Source organism: Ceratotherium simum, chromosome 13 (assembly GCF_057802395.1).
Source record: "Ceratotherium simum simum isolate JZ-2026a chromosome 13, ASM5780239v1, whole genome shotgun sequence".
Lineage (NCBI taxonomy): Eukaryota > Metazoa > Chordata > Mammalia > Perissodactyla > Rhinocerotidae > Ceratotherium > Ceratotherium simum.
The window spans coordinates 64,614,103-64,628,282 of NC_141912.1; positions in this window are offsets into that span (position 1 = coordinate 64,614,103).

Consider the following 14,180-nt stretch of genomic DNA (forward strand, 5'->3'; position numbering starts at 1 on the left):
CATTTAAGAATAATTAAAATTAGTGGAAAGTATGAGTCAGGATTTTGTTTATTTTGAAAGGCCCAAGAGAAAAATGGCCTTCCATTTTTTTCATAGTCAGTCAGAAAGCCACGCCAATTCCCACACTGAACATTGGACCCTACAGTGCCAGCGGCTCCGGGACACCGACGGTGCTGAGAACAAAGATGACAGAGCATGCGATCACAGCTGAGGATGGGCGGGCTGAGCATCTCCTACCTGAGCAACTCGGTCCTTGAGGTTCCTCTGGGTCTAAAACAGGAAGATGTCCTCAGTCTTGTTTCAGGTCCCTGTTCAGTCTCCGTGCGCTGAGGCAAATGGATGGGAAGATGATGGATTAGTCACTGTTTTGAATCATCTCTGTTGCTGTTGTTCTACTCTCCATTTCAAACGTGAGCAGTGATGACCTCTCTGGAATGGAGGAAGAAATGTTTCTGGAGGAAATTAAATGCTTTTACTTTAAACAAGATATTTTGACCACACATTGCATCTTTCATTAAGCCTTAAGTGAACAAATGCATTCATCACATGAAAACAAGGAGGGTGTGCAGACACCTTCATCAGAACTGTGTCCCCCTCCAGTATTGACTCCTTTGATCTGGTCACACCAGCTCTCAGCTGTGGGAGGCCTTAAATCCTGTGTGCCCAGTGATAAATATATGGCAAGCAATAGGATACATTGGAGCATAAGAGGAAGCCATTTGGTGTAAAACTAATTCGGCCTGAGCTTGTTTTTCCAAAAGGGCCTATGGCCTTTGAACATGCACTATATATCTGCTTTAAGCAATTAATATGTCCCAAAGACAAGAGCAAATGCCTTTAAGATAAAGATGCAACTTCCCCCACATTGGCATTTCCTTAAGGATAAATATTTCTCCCTCGGCTTGGATTTGATTGCTGCGCTCATCCTGTGACCACCCAACTTGAGACAACAGACCTGCTACCTGCCACACACATCAAGACAGCAGACCTGCTACATGCTGTGTCCATCAATCACTGTGCCAAGAGGGCAATCTGACAGGGCAATCTCGTGACTATTGTAAAAGGGACATTGCAACCATATGTGATACATGCTCTTTGATGGTATATAACCACACTGTACACCCCACTTCTTTGGTGCCCTTCCTTCCTTGGGGAAGGAAGGCCCCAGGCTATACGGTCCTTAAATATGGCTCATAATAAACTCACTCTAATTTTGGTTTATAGATTGATTATGGATTATTTGCATTGACAACAGGAAGTGCCCCCTGCAGCTCCACGTGCAGGCTCTCTCTGGGCGCTTTCTGGGTACTACCAACTTAATCCTCTCCATGATCTTATGAGGTACGTGCTTTTGTGCTCCCTGCTACGTGTAGGGGAAACTGGGGCACAGAGAGCAGTGTAACTTGCCCAAAGTCACACAGGCAGTGAGAATTCAAGACCGGTTTGCACCCAGGCAGCCTGGCTCCAGAGTTCAGACTCTTAATTCCTCACCATACTGTGCAGTCTCTCAGGCACTCCCAAGAGGCCCATAAGATTTAAAAGAAGGCTTCAAACGTGAGAGAGAATTGATGTCAAATCCACTTTGACATTAAAATTGTGGGGTTATTAAAAGATGTTCAGAACATTCCAAAATCTTGTAAGGAATGCCACGCCCCTCATTTCAGTCACATTGTTACAAATGACACTCTGACACTCTTGTCACGGTCGTGCGATGCCCTTTCAGCAACTGCCCCTTCAGACATTTGGTGTGCTCTGACTTAGACCTCCAGCCTTTCATCTTAAAAACAGTTCTCACCTTAAAGAAATGTGGAGTGGCTTCAAAGGGGCTGCCTGATCCAGGTGGGAGAAAGGATGGCTTGGTCCAGCTCCCTCTCCTGGATTTGTTTCTCTGATGAGGTGACTGGTCTTGACCCCAGGGGTGCAGCTTCTGTGGTCATCTCTCAAGCAGGCACTCACCGGGGGCGTGGTAGGGTATCTTTGAATATAATCTGTGAAATACAGTGAGAGAATATTCCCAGGGAAAAGGCTATGGCATTTAAATTTTTTATTTTAATTTTTAAAATTCAAGTTAACTCATGTCAGTTAAAAACCAAAAAGTATGAAAAAAATGTGCATTGTCTCTCCTCCCATCCTTGCCCCATTTGCTCAGTTCCCACCCTCTCCTGCCCAATCACCGGTATTAGTCACAATATATAATCTGTCGGAGCTTCTATATGCACTTCCAAGCAAATATTAATATTGGTTCTTATTGTGCACCCATTTTTTACATAAAAGGTAGCAGAGAAGAGAGACTACTACATTTTCCTTCTTTTCACCCAAGAATAGATATATAGTTCTTTCCTTATTAGTACATAGAGAATTTTCCTTCTTAAACTTCTATCTCTCCGCCTGTCTATCTACACATCCACACAGCTTCCCAGGATTCTATTGTGTGGATGGACCATAACTTCTCTATTTAACCAGTCCTCTACTGATGGGCATCTGCATTGTTTCTAATCTTTTGTATCACAAACAATAATGAATGAATAACCTTGTACATACACAATTTCAATGGTGTCCAAATGTATCTGTAGGGTAAGTTCCCAAAAGTGGAGTTGCTGGGTCAAATATATACACAATTTTAATTTTGATAGATATTGCCAAATTGTTCCCCATTGCGATTTTACCAATTCACGTGCCACCTGTGCTGGGTGAGAGTGACTGTTTCCCCATAACCTCACCAAACAGCATACATTATTGAACTTTTATATTTTCGCCAATATCTTAAGTGAAAGGTGATATATCAATTTAGGTTGCTCATCTTTTCACATTAAGAGGTATTTGCATTTCCTTTTTTGGTTCAGATTCTTTACCCTTTTTCTACTGGATTGAGTTTTTTCTTCTCAATTTGTTAGCAAGATTAGCTTTGTATATTATATTAGTGGCAAACATTTTTCTCAATTTATTTGTTTTTTTGACTTTGCTTCTTCTTCTTATTTTCTTTTGCTATGCAGATGTGCTTTTTTTGGAATGTAGTAATATGTATCAATCTTTTACTTCATGGCACTGTGGACTTTTTTTAATGTAAAGTTAAAAAATATGGAAAAACATCTGTGCAGGAGATGCATAAAAATCACGGATTTTAGCCTGCTCCAATGTGTATTATATCTTCCCCACAGAAATTGATTTCTGCACAGTGTGTGACTTGAAACTGACAAGAAGTGTAATGCCATAGGCCCTGGCTACAAAGTCAGATTTAAACCTGTGGAGTTATAAAGCCCAGGGATATTTATCACGGAGTTTTGGAAGGAGCCCCACCTCCCTGTGAGCCGTTCTGCATTCTGCCTGAGCTTTCAGCCAGATGTTCATTTCGGGGAGCAAAGGAGGAAAAACAAAAATGGACAGCTTAGAGAGGAATTTGCTAGCAGAAATTGAATCCTATTTTCTTTAACGAAAACCTTTGTGAGAGGTTCAAGTAGACTAGCTTTATTGTTGAAAAACCAGGATTCCTCTCCAGATAATAATAACGATAACTATAAAAGTGCTTTGCATACATTTGAAATTTAATCATCACAACAACTTTTTGAGATGGGTACCATTAGGATCTCCACTCTGCAGACAATATGGGGCTGAGAAACACTGAGGAACTTACCCAAGGTCACACAGCTGGTAGTGAGGGACAAAGCTGAGAGTCAACTCGGATCTCATCTGACCCAGAGACCAGCCTCTGAAGTGCAATCCTAGCTGCCTCTTCAGTCGTAAAGAGCCTGGCCCAGTTTTGCAAGGCCATGTTGCCTTTAACCAGGAATTTAGCTTTGAGGGGAAAGCATGAATATTTCTGTATCTACCAGTGGCATCAAAATTCCCTGAGGTTTTTTATCCACTGGCTTTCAAGCAGTAACAGAAAAGGTGCTCTGGGACCTTCCTGTCCCAGTTTGCATTGCTGTGAGCTGTGAGCAGAGCTTGGGAGGGCCAGCGTCTAGAGCAGAGCCTGGCACATCCAGTCCACAGTGCCTGCGGAATGACTAGACAGATGAATGAATTCTCTCCTCATTACCCTCCTTCTTACCTAACGGATTTGGCTTTTAATTTAATTTTATGACTAGTTGATACATTCATGTTTCAAAATCAAAAGACAGAGAGTATGCAGTACCCCCCCACCATATTCCATCCACCCAGCTCCTTCTCCACAGGCAATAGTGTTGCTGGTTTCTTGTGTATTCTTCCATAAACTTCAAGCATATTTAAGCAAAAATCAATATATATCCCTTTAGCACAATCTGATTCTTAAAAACACATATATTCATCATAAAGATGTAAAGGCTTATTAAAACTTTGAACCATGTAGAAAAGTAGAAAGAGAAAAAAGCCCTATTATCTAAATAATCCATTAGCAACATTTTGAGGCATTTACTTCTATTTAGGGAATTATTAGGTACCCTTTAATCACTCTTTCCATCCTGCTCATCCCTAATGCTAAGTCCAACCCAGAGGTTAACAGAATGGCTAAAGAGCACACTCTGGTAAGATTTCAGTGGGACTGATTTCCACTTTGGTGACTGTGTTGGACAGGCTGCTTAGGTGAGACGAGGAGGCCACGACAAAACAGTGACCTCCAGGCCTGCAGGTTCTTGCTTTCTGACACAAATTTTGGCAGGATAGGGACAGGGAAGACACTGTTAAGTACTTTGCAGCAGGCATCTTGAGAGGGTCTTTTTTTTTTTTTTTGCTGAGGAAGATTGGCCCTGAGCTAACATCTACGCCATTCTTCCTCTTTTTTGTATGTGGGTCACCACCACAGCATGGCTTGACGAGTGGTGTGTAGGTCGGCGCCTGGGATCTGAACCCGTGAACCTCGGGCTGCTGAAGCAGAGCACAGGAACTTAACCATTATGCCACCAGCCTGGCCCTTGAGGGGGTCTTTTGAAGAATCTATTCACATTTGCAGAAATTAAGTCTGGAAGGGTGGAGATTTGAACAGTAGGATGCAGAGCCTGAAAACACTGTACAGTTAGTCTGTCAGCTAATAAAGAAAATCCCGAGTCTATGAGAAATGGCACATATCAGTGGGATGTATGCTGGTGTGGAACAGAGAGAAGGATTAGCAGTGAACTTTGCACAATGACAGAAACAGAGAATACTGACCAAAACGGCATCCTTAGTTTGTTTTTTCAGGCTAAGAGTTACCTCAAGCCAGGGTCTTCGCTGGTGTTCTAACTGGGGGGACTGGTAATTTAGCCCCCACCCCCATGTAAATATGTTAGAATAGTGGGTGCAGTTACTGTGTATGTGTATTTAAGCCCACACGTGCAGACATTTAGTACATTTAACATTTTCCATGACAAGTAGGACTCAATGATTTCCATGACAAGTAGGGCTCAAGAAAATCTCAACCAATCACTTCTTTTGTTTGTTTGATTGTCTTTAAGATTGAAATTGAAAACCCATTTATGTGTGGTTCAAAGAGGAGTCCGGATCATGGGAATTTAAACACAATTGTGGCTAACGTGAGCCAGAGTGGAGACACCAGGTAAACAGCAGCCTTATAACCTGGTGGCTTAAGACCGTAGAGTCCTGCTGGGAATGGCACAAACCACACAGGCATTCTCCAAGAAGTCTGGGAAGTCTTCTCTCTTGACTTTCAGCTTCAATGAATTGAGGCTAATGTGTTCAATGAAGAGAGTGAAGACATTCTCCTTACTGTGAGTCAGAGTGTAGGAAACACCGTGCGGTAAATTCACAACAGGAATGTGACAGAGGAATTGCTTCCAATCTCCTAACCATTGCCCCAGCCCCTCAGTGTCTGTGGCGGCCGATGATTCTTCTGTCTGCCGCATGAGCCTGCTGGCAGAGAGATAGAGGCTGGGACGAGGGCCTCACAAAGTGTCTGGCACATACTGAGTGCTCACTAAATGTCTGTTGAGTGAATATGAATACATCTGCATTAAAGAAAGAAATAGGGCAGGGAAGATGAAGTACAAACATTGCTCCAGGGACCTCCCATAAATGATGGTCTTTCTAGTCTGTCCTCACCACCCTTCATTACCTGTCCTCTGACATGAGATCCTTCTGGGGCTTCTGGTTCACTGTCTGGAATTACTTCAAACTGTTCTAAGCACCTCTGACAGATTAATATTTCTGAGGAACAGATTTAATCACATCACTATGCTGCATAAAAAGGTATTCTTCACCTTGACGCTCGAGACCCTCTGCAATATCTCCTCCACTATTTCTGTCTTTCACTTGGTGCCAAACTCATATCCTGTAGTCCAAATAGGCTGGACTATCTGCCCGTTTCCGAGGCGTGTATCACACTTCCCTACCGGCAGACGGCTGCTGTCCGCACAGGCCCCGTGAGAGCCCGTTGTGTCTCCCACGTGAAACCCATCACCTCATTTGTCCCATCTTCATCAGAACTCCCCCTCCCACTGTTCAGTCTCTTCCCCCTCTGCCTTACCTTGCAGCTTCTTATATGCTTATCTCATGCTCCCCACTCTTGAATTACTGGACTCTAGGAACCGGGCTTCGCTCATCTTTCTACCACCTACAACCATGTTTTCCAGCTTCCCTGGAGGTAAGAATAATGCTGGACCCTTGTTACCTGGAAATTCTGATTCAGCAAATTTGGATTGAGCCTCAAGAATTTTTTAAAAATAAGTGGTATGGATGATTCTTTTTTTTTTTGGATGATTCTTCGTATCAGGTAAGTTTGGGAAACTTCTCCAGAGCCCAGAGCAGAGCCCCTTACACACACGAGTGCTCCGTAAACACCTGTTAAGTAAACTCAGTCCCCTGTGTAAGAATCAGCAGTTGGACAGAGCAGCAGGCAGCCCCGTGTACAAGGAAACACTGTATACCCACCAATACTGCAGGAGTAGGTTAATGCGACCCTCATGGAAGATGATGATTTGAATGTGGGAACAATAATTCAGTTTGGACAAACAGATCCTTTTACTGTGCAGCGTGTGGGCACAGTCACAGAAAACTGAGTAGGTACAAAGCTTGTTCTTTAAAATGTTAACCTTCAGAAATGTTCAAATAATGTTGTTTATTTCCCTGTAAGATTAACAGTAGCAATGCAAATAACTAAACGAAGTGTTCATTTTTTGAAGGGACTTTTTGGGCTCTCATTCATCGGTCCATGTATATGTGACCATTCCACTTCCTTAAAATATGTAGCTTAAATAGCAGAAGCAGGGGCCGGCCCAGTGGTGCAGTGGTTAAGTGCGCACTCCGCTTTGGCGGCCCGGGGTTTGCAGGTTCGGACCCCAGGCGCGCACTGACGCACCACTTGTCAAGCCATGCTGTGGCGGCGTCCCATATAAAGTGGAGGAAGATGGGCATGGATGTTAGCCCAGGGCCAGTCTTCCTCAGCAAAAAGAGGAGCATTGGCGTCGGATGTTAGCTCAGGGCCGATCTTCCTCACAGAAAAAAAAAAAACAACAAAAAAAGCAGAAGCAATTGACCACCCAGAATACAGCCTCACGATATGTGGGAGAGAACTGAAGACGAGTGTAGGAAGGAGGCCCACTGAACACACTGCCGCATAGTGCTGACCTCTCGGGCTTTACTCATCTTTCTTTGTGACCCTCTTGACCCTTTTCCTTGGGGAATCTTTTCTTCCCAGCGGGAGTCTGCACACACCTTCATTCCTGGGTGCTGCGACTTCCCTTTGCCTCACCAGCTGCCCAACTTCCTCTCTGTAATCAGCTTCCGATTGCTGTAAGAGGGACTCCGACAGGTCTGTCTAACCCCCACGTCCCTTTGTTTTTTGTTTACTCAGGAAGAACTTTCATACCTGCCTCCTTTCTAGGTGCCTGGGGGATGTGGACTAATTATCCTCACCTGGGGTCTTTGTGGTCCAAACATCGTGGCCGAGGCACCAGGTCACGTGGTTTAGAATGCAGCCCTACCTGTGTGTGAAGTCACCCAGGTAGGTCACTCATCAAGGTCCAGTGGGCAACAATTAGAAAGACACGGAGAGGGGAACAGTCAGAGGCTTGCCTACTCTGGGATGTCTCTCTAAGATAGTTCATTCCTTCTTTACTCATAAATGGTAATTCAAAGGGCATTTTCTTGGCAAATATATTTCTCTACTATCGTATTGTGTGTTTGTGTGTGTGTATATTTATTTATTTTTTCCTGAAGACACATACAAGTCCTTAAAGTACTTACAATTATTAACTAAAAATATGTTAAATAAGTCACAACATTAGCAGGCCCACGGGTGCACAGAGACAAGCAGGGCAGGCACCCAGGAAGGACTCTGTATTTCACTGCTGCCTTTCTCCTCCTCATCCCTCCTGACCTTCCCCACGATTGGCAGGACCTCTCACATTGTTGTTTCAGTCCAAGGCAGGAGTCGTGGAGCGTCGGTAAGGGCATCTGAGCCAAGTGCTTCAAGGACAGAGGAGATAGACGGTTACGAGACAAGGAGGGGAGACGTGGGCCAGTGTTAGCGGACAACCGCAGCTGTGACGTGGGGGAAGGGACACGTCCACCGCCAGCCTCCGTCTTCTGGAAATCTGGTTGCATCTGGCCAAAACCCAATTCTGCAGGCTTCGTGAGGCCCATCCAGAGCCTCTCAAGGGTTTTGGCTTAGTTCTTTGCTATTCTTTCTGCATCTCCTCACTCCTACAGGGTCCACAGGTGCTGCCTTGGCCACATTAGTTTGGGTACAAAGCCCAGTCATTTCATCGGTTTTCTTTAAAAAAGTGATTTCAAACATTGCATACATTTTAGCAACTCTTCTGACAATTTAGGGGTTGGAAGGAGTGGTTGAATCAGGGAGCGCTCAGCCTTCTACCATCTCCCTGGCTCTCCCCTTCCCTCCTCTCTTTGGTTCAACTGGAAAGAAACTTTCTCCCCTGGTCTTGCGTGTTCTTTCCACGTTCAGGATCCCTTAAGAGGTGTGTCAATATGTCTCCTTGTGAGCTAGGGATGGTTTCACACTGGAGGTGGGATGTGAGATCAGCTTCAACCTTCAAGGATTAGTCAAAGCATTCCCTTCCTACGAAGTCATCCTCAGTTGCTATCAAATGAGGGTATGAGCAAATGTTTGATAGGGATGAGAAAGCAATACAGGGGTGAGTCAGTATAAAAGGATGTTGAAGTTAGAGTACAATGAGCAAACAGGAAAGGTAAGCAGCAGCTACTCAGACTATTAAATGAAAGAAGTAGTCATGAAGAGAGGTAGACATTAAGGATATTGGGAAGAAAGGAGGTGTTTTTCATTTTAGTATTCTCTCAATTAATTCTACAGACTAACTTTGCTCCCTTCTCATCCTTTCAATCTTCTCCAAACCTCTCCTCTCATCTCCTTTTTAAAACCAAGAATCTTTTTGCCTATATAATAATCTAAATTTTATAAATCAAATAATTTCCCATACTGTAATGTAGGTAAACTTTTTATATTTTTTAAGATGATAGTGAATGAGTAGGAACTTTGAAATGGTGCACAATTCAGGTATTAAAGAAGATTTGTTCTAGAAACATAAGTTGAACAGAACTGGTAAGAGATGCCCAGCATCAGTGAAAGGTATTAAATGCATCTTTAATTGGTATTAAATAGCTCCCCCTTTTGCAGGGAGCAGAGGAGAAAGGAGATTCACAAATGCTGAAATGACTTCATTGTCTGAGCACAAACATGGTGTGTTTTTGTTTATCAAGATGGCATATGTTTTCCTCATCATTAAATGTCCACTAAACTGTGTTGAAACCTGAAAGAAGATTTTAAGCCGAAACCTGGGTGTGTGTAGAAAATATCTGTGAGTGGGGAAACCACTGGTTTTCTGGTCCCAGCTTTGTCACCGATGGTGTGACGTCTGGAGAAACAGTGAACTCGCCTCTGTGCTCTAGGTTTTCTGTCTGAAGTTGGTCAAATCCTGCCTCCTTATTTCAGGGGCAAATGAGGACCTGGGATGGTCAAATAGCATGAGATCTCTAGTTTACAAAGCTTTTCCTTTAAAATATGGCCATTATAGATAATCAAAATGCTGAAAAGCTGTGATATAATAGGCAAGTTCAGTAGCCCAAACAGAGCTCAACTGTGTTGCTCCAAATTAATGTAAAAGCATGTAGATTTTGAGTTTTAGTCATGAAATGTTCAAAATGACTTTATGGACAATTATTTGAGATCAAATAGAAAAGCTTTAGAAATAAAATGAACTAGATTTTCAGATTGTGATGAATGCCACTGTTTTTCTCTTTATTTTATTTTTCGTTATGTTCTTACTCAACTTCTCCTTTTCAATATTTAGTTTTCCTGGGCTGCCAGCCCTCAGGGTGTCCTGTCTAACTTTTTGAAGGAACTTGCACTTATATGTGGAATCTAAAAACAAAACAGACAAACAAGACAAAACAGAAACAGACTCACAGATGCAGAGAACAAACTTCCAGTCATAAAATAAATAAATAAGTCCTGGGGATGTAATGTACAGCACAGGGAATATAGTCAACAATATTGTAATAACTTTGTATGGTGACAGTTGCGAGTCTTATCAGAGTGATCACTTTGTAACATATACAAATGTCGAATCACTATGTTGTACACCTATAACTAGTACAACATTGTATGTCAACCATACTTCAATAAAAATAAAGGAACTAAGGACAATTGACAGTGAGGGCTACAGGGTCAACACTTAGAGATGAACTAGGGTTTGTTTCCTTGTGCCTTGATAAAACCAAAATCTCAGATTAAACTTATTGAGTCATTGTTATAATTATACTAAAAGGTCTAGTAGTTTTTTTGTTGTTTTTGGTGAGGAAGATTGGCCATAAGCTAATGTCTGTTGCCAGTCTTCCTCTTCTTGCTGAGGAAGATTCGCCCTGAGCTAACCTCTGTGCCCATCTTCCTCTCTTTTGTATATGGGTCGCTGCCACAGCATGGCCTGATGAGTGGTGTGTAGGTCCACACCTGGGATCCGAACCCATGAACCCCGGGCCACTGAAGCGGAGCACATGAACTTAACCACTACGCCACTGGGCAGACCCCTAATAATTTTTTTATAACCTTCTGATTATCCAAATAAAAGCAGAAATTAAAAAAAAACTCAAAGACAATATGTTTTTAGGGAAGAAATTCTCAGTAGAGACATTTCCATTTAAGTATAATTAACATTAATCTGTAGAAAAGTAAATGGCAAAAATGATTAATTTATTTTCATTAACAATATTTCAGCTATTCTAAGATGATTACTGAGCAAAACCTGTGGAATTTGCTTTTATTAAAAGAGAATTGACATAATCTGTCTTTTATTATCTAAAACTGTGCTTGATAGCATATCAATGACCAGATGTTGGCAGCAAAATAACATTTCTACAAGTCTGCAAGTATTAAAGCACAGATTAGAAAATGATCTTGAAAATTATAGGGTTATTATTTTCTCATAAAAATTATGTAAAGGAATTAAATTAGCATCTCATTTAAATGCAAACCAGAGTTTTAGTAACACCTGCCAAGACGTGGGATTACAGAGGGAAGCGTTTTCACTTAAGGGCTTATTATTTCGTTCTGGAGAAACCAATCTTGGGTTGCTATTCATCATATTTCAACTGGAGACATTCTTTCAACTAAATCAAGTAAAACAGGAGGTGCACAGGGTAGCCTATAAGAACTGCTCAGAAGCATTCAAACTATAACACTTCATTAGGTCCTACCAGAAGATCGTGAAGTATTCTGTATCTCAAAATAGAAACATATGGGCTCTGACCCAAGTTCAGTCTTTCTATCTGACTCTCTATAATGTGGGTAATGTGTGCTCCTCAGAGACCTTCAGTTCCTATATAAGAACACACAAAGAATAAACTGTCAAATCGCAGAGCAGCAGATGAAGTAGGGTGCAGAAAAACCTGAACACCATCATTAAACCAAAAATGCTATATATTTAAATGAATATACCATGTATTTATGAAGTGAATATTATGCTTAGCTTTAAATTCTTAAAGAGCTGAGACAAGTAGGGCTTAATATAGCAACAGTTAGACAAGGAATTTAGGACATTTAGGGGCAGTTATTTTTTTCTGATGATTATTTTCATTGAAGTTTAAAAATATATATGTATAAATATAAGCAAGACTCATGAGCAAAATATACCAGGAGCACACTATCTCCTAAGGAAGATAAAAAATTTGCATGCTGCACTCTTTACTATGAATTCAAGAAATATTAGGAAAATCCTTTGCTATTTCCTCAACTCATTTGTAAGGCACATATGTACCCTATTTAGGTGGGATCCTACCTGATATAATAGTTATTTTATATCACAAACACTATCGTAGAGTTCGTGTCTCTATGATAATTACTTGAGAAGATACAGTTAATGGGTGGAATTGCTCAGAATCATTGGATGGATAATAATAGAATAGGAAAGCTTCTTGAAGAAGCCTTAGGGACTACCTAGGACTACACCCTTCTCTCCCCTCTTCCTCCTCCTCATACACACTTTTTATTTTTTTTTTCAAATAAGTACATTGAGGCTCAAGGGGACTAAAGGGATTAAGTGATTTTCTCAAGATTGCAGAGGTTTTCAGAAGCAACGCTGAAACTAGAACCAAGGTCTTCTCATTCTGAGGCCAGGCCCTTTTCTTTACTGATCTGTGCTTCAGTAATGCGGCTCCCAGGGTACACAGCAGGACTTCTGCGTGAACTGCACCTGTTCGTTCACACCATTCCCCAGGGTGGGCAAAGCCATTTGCAGAGAAGTTGCATTTCTGTTTTCATGGAGTGTAGTTCAGATGTTGGAAGTCGTGTGGGATCACCATGGGAATCAGTTGGCTTTGTAGTCCTCCAGAGCTTTACTCCTTCTTCTCTCCTTAATCAGCGCTTCTCAAACTATCTGGCTATTGTTATTGTTATTGTTTCTTAAATTGCCAATGTTCTTGCCACTTCTGTGAGTTCTACAATGTTTGAGCTCATCTGTATCCTCTTTAAGGAGGCAGAGCCACTCATCATGCACCTGGCCATGCAGCACTGTCAACCTGCCACAACAGCCTCTAAATGTTTGCCCTCAACTTCTGCACTTAACGAGTCGGGGAAAGGCAACAAATAGTTTGACAACCAGCCCTGGTCCGTGGACCACGCTTTGAGTACCACAGGTCTAAGAGACATGCTTGTGAATAAGATGCCCTCAGACAACACAGCAGGGACTCCAGCTTCCTCTACTCCACCAAGTTCCTCCCTACCGCCACCCCCACCCTATGCTTAGCAGATGACATTAATTTCTCCCTGAAAAAGCAGGAGCTGTCAGGCAGGGACCTGCTCCCTCTTCACGCTCCCTAATCCCATGCTGTCTAAATAATCTTCAGATAAGCATCCTCCCTCAGCTTTAAAGAGGGAAACGTCCTCCCTTAAATCCAGTTTGGCAGGGCGGTTAAGGACTTTTTCTGTGAAGCCAGGCTGCCTAGATTTAGGTCCTGACTTGGCACATACAGACTGTGTGATCTTCAGCGGTGTGATCTTGTGCCTTCATTTCTTCATCTGTAAAGGACTTAAAATAGCATCCAGTGTGTGGTAAGTACTCAATAACTGTTAGCTATTTATAATTATCCAAGACTAACCTTGCAGCCTGAGCTCTGGATCTGCTCCCCTCCCATTCTTCAGGGACCAGCTGCCATCAGTAAGAGCCTTTTTCCCTGGTAACTTTCATCTGCCATGACTGTGATCTTATATTCCTTAAATTTACTTTTAATGCTCGCCATCCTTTTATAGTTACTCTTTAGAGAAGAGAACATAGACTCAGTCCTTCTGCTTCCTTGCCTCCCATTCATTCTTTTTTCTCCCGTCCATTTAGAAAATTCATTGTTAAGGGGGGTACATTGTGCTGTAAGAGAACTTTTTGGCACCTGAAGTAGATTTAGAGGGCATGGAAGACTTCCTGGAGAAGGTGACATCTAAGCACAGATGAGTGAAAGTTAGCCAGGCTAAGGAGAAGAAAGAGTGTTCCAGATTGATGAAACACTATGGAGTCTTGGAAGAGTTGAAAGGCAATTCTGTACGAGCGAGACAGAGGAGACTGTGAGTGGAGAAGCCAAGAATGGTAGGACATGGGGCTGGAAAGGCAAGAAGGGGCCCGTATGACAAAAACTGGACTTCAACCTGGCCACTGGGAAGGCAGGTATTGGGAGTGCCAGCACAGATGTCCGTTTTAGGAATAAGATCATTCTGGTTCAAGAAGGAGTGTCACAGAAAGTTTTAAGGC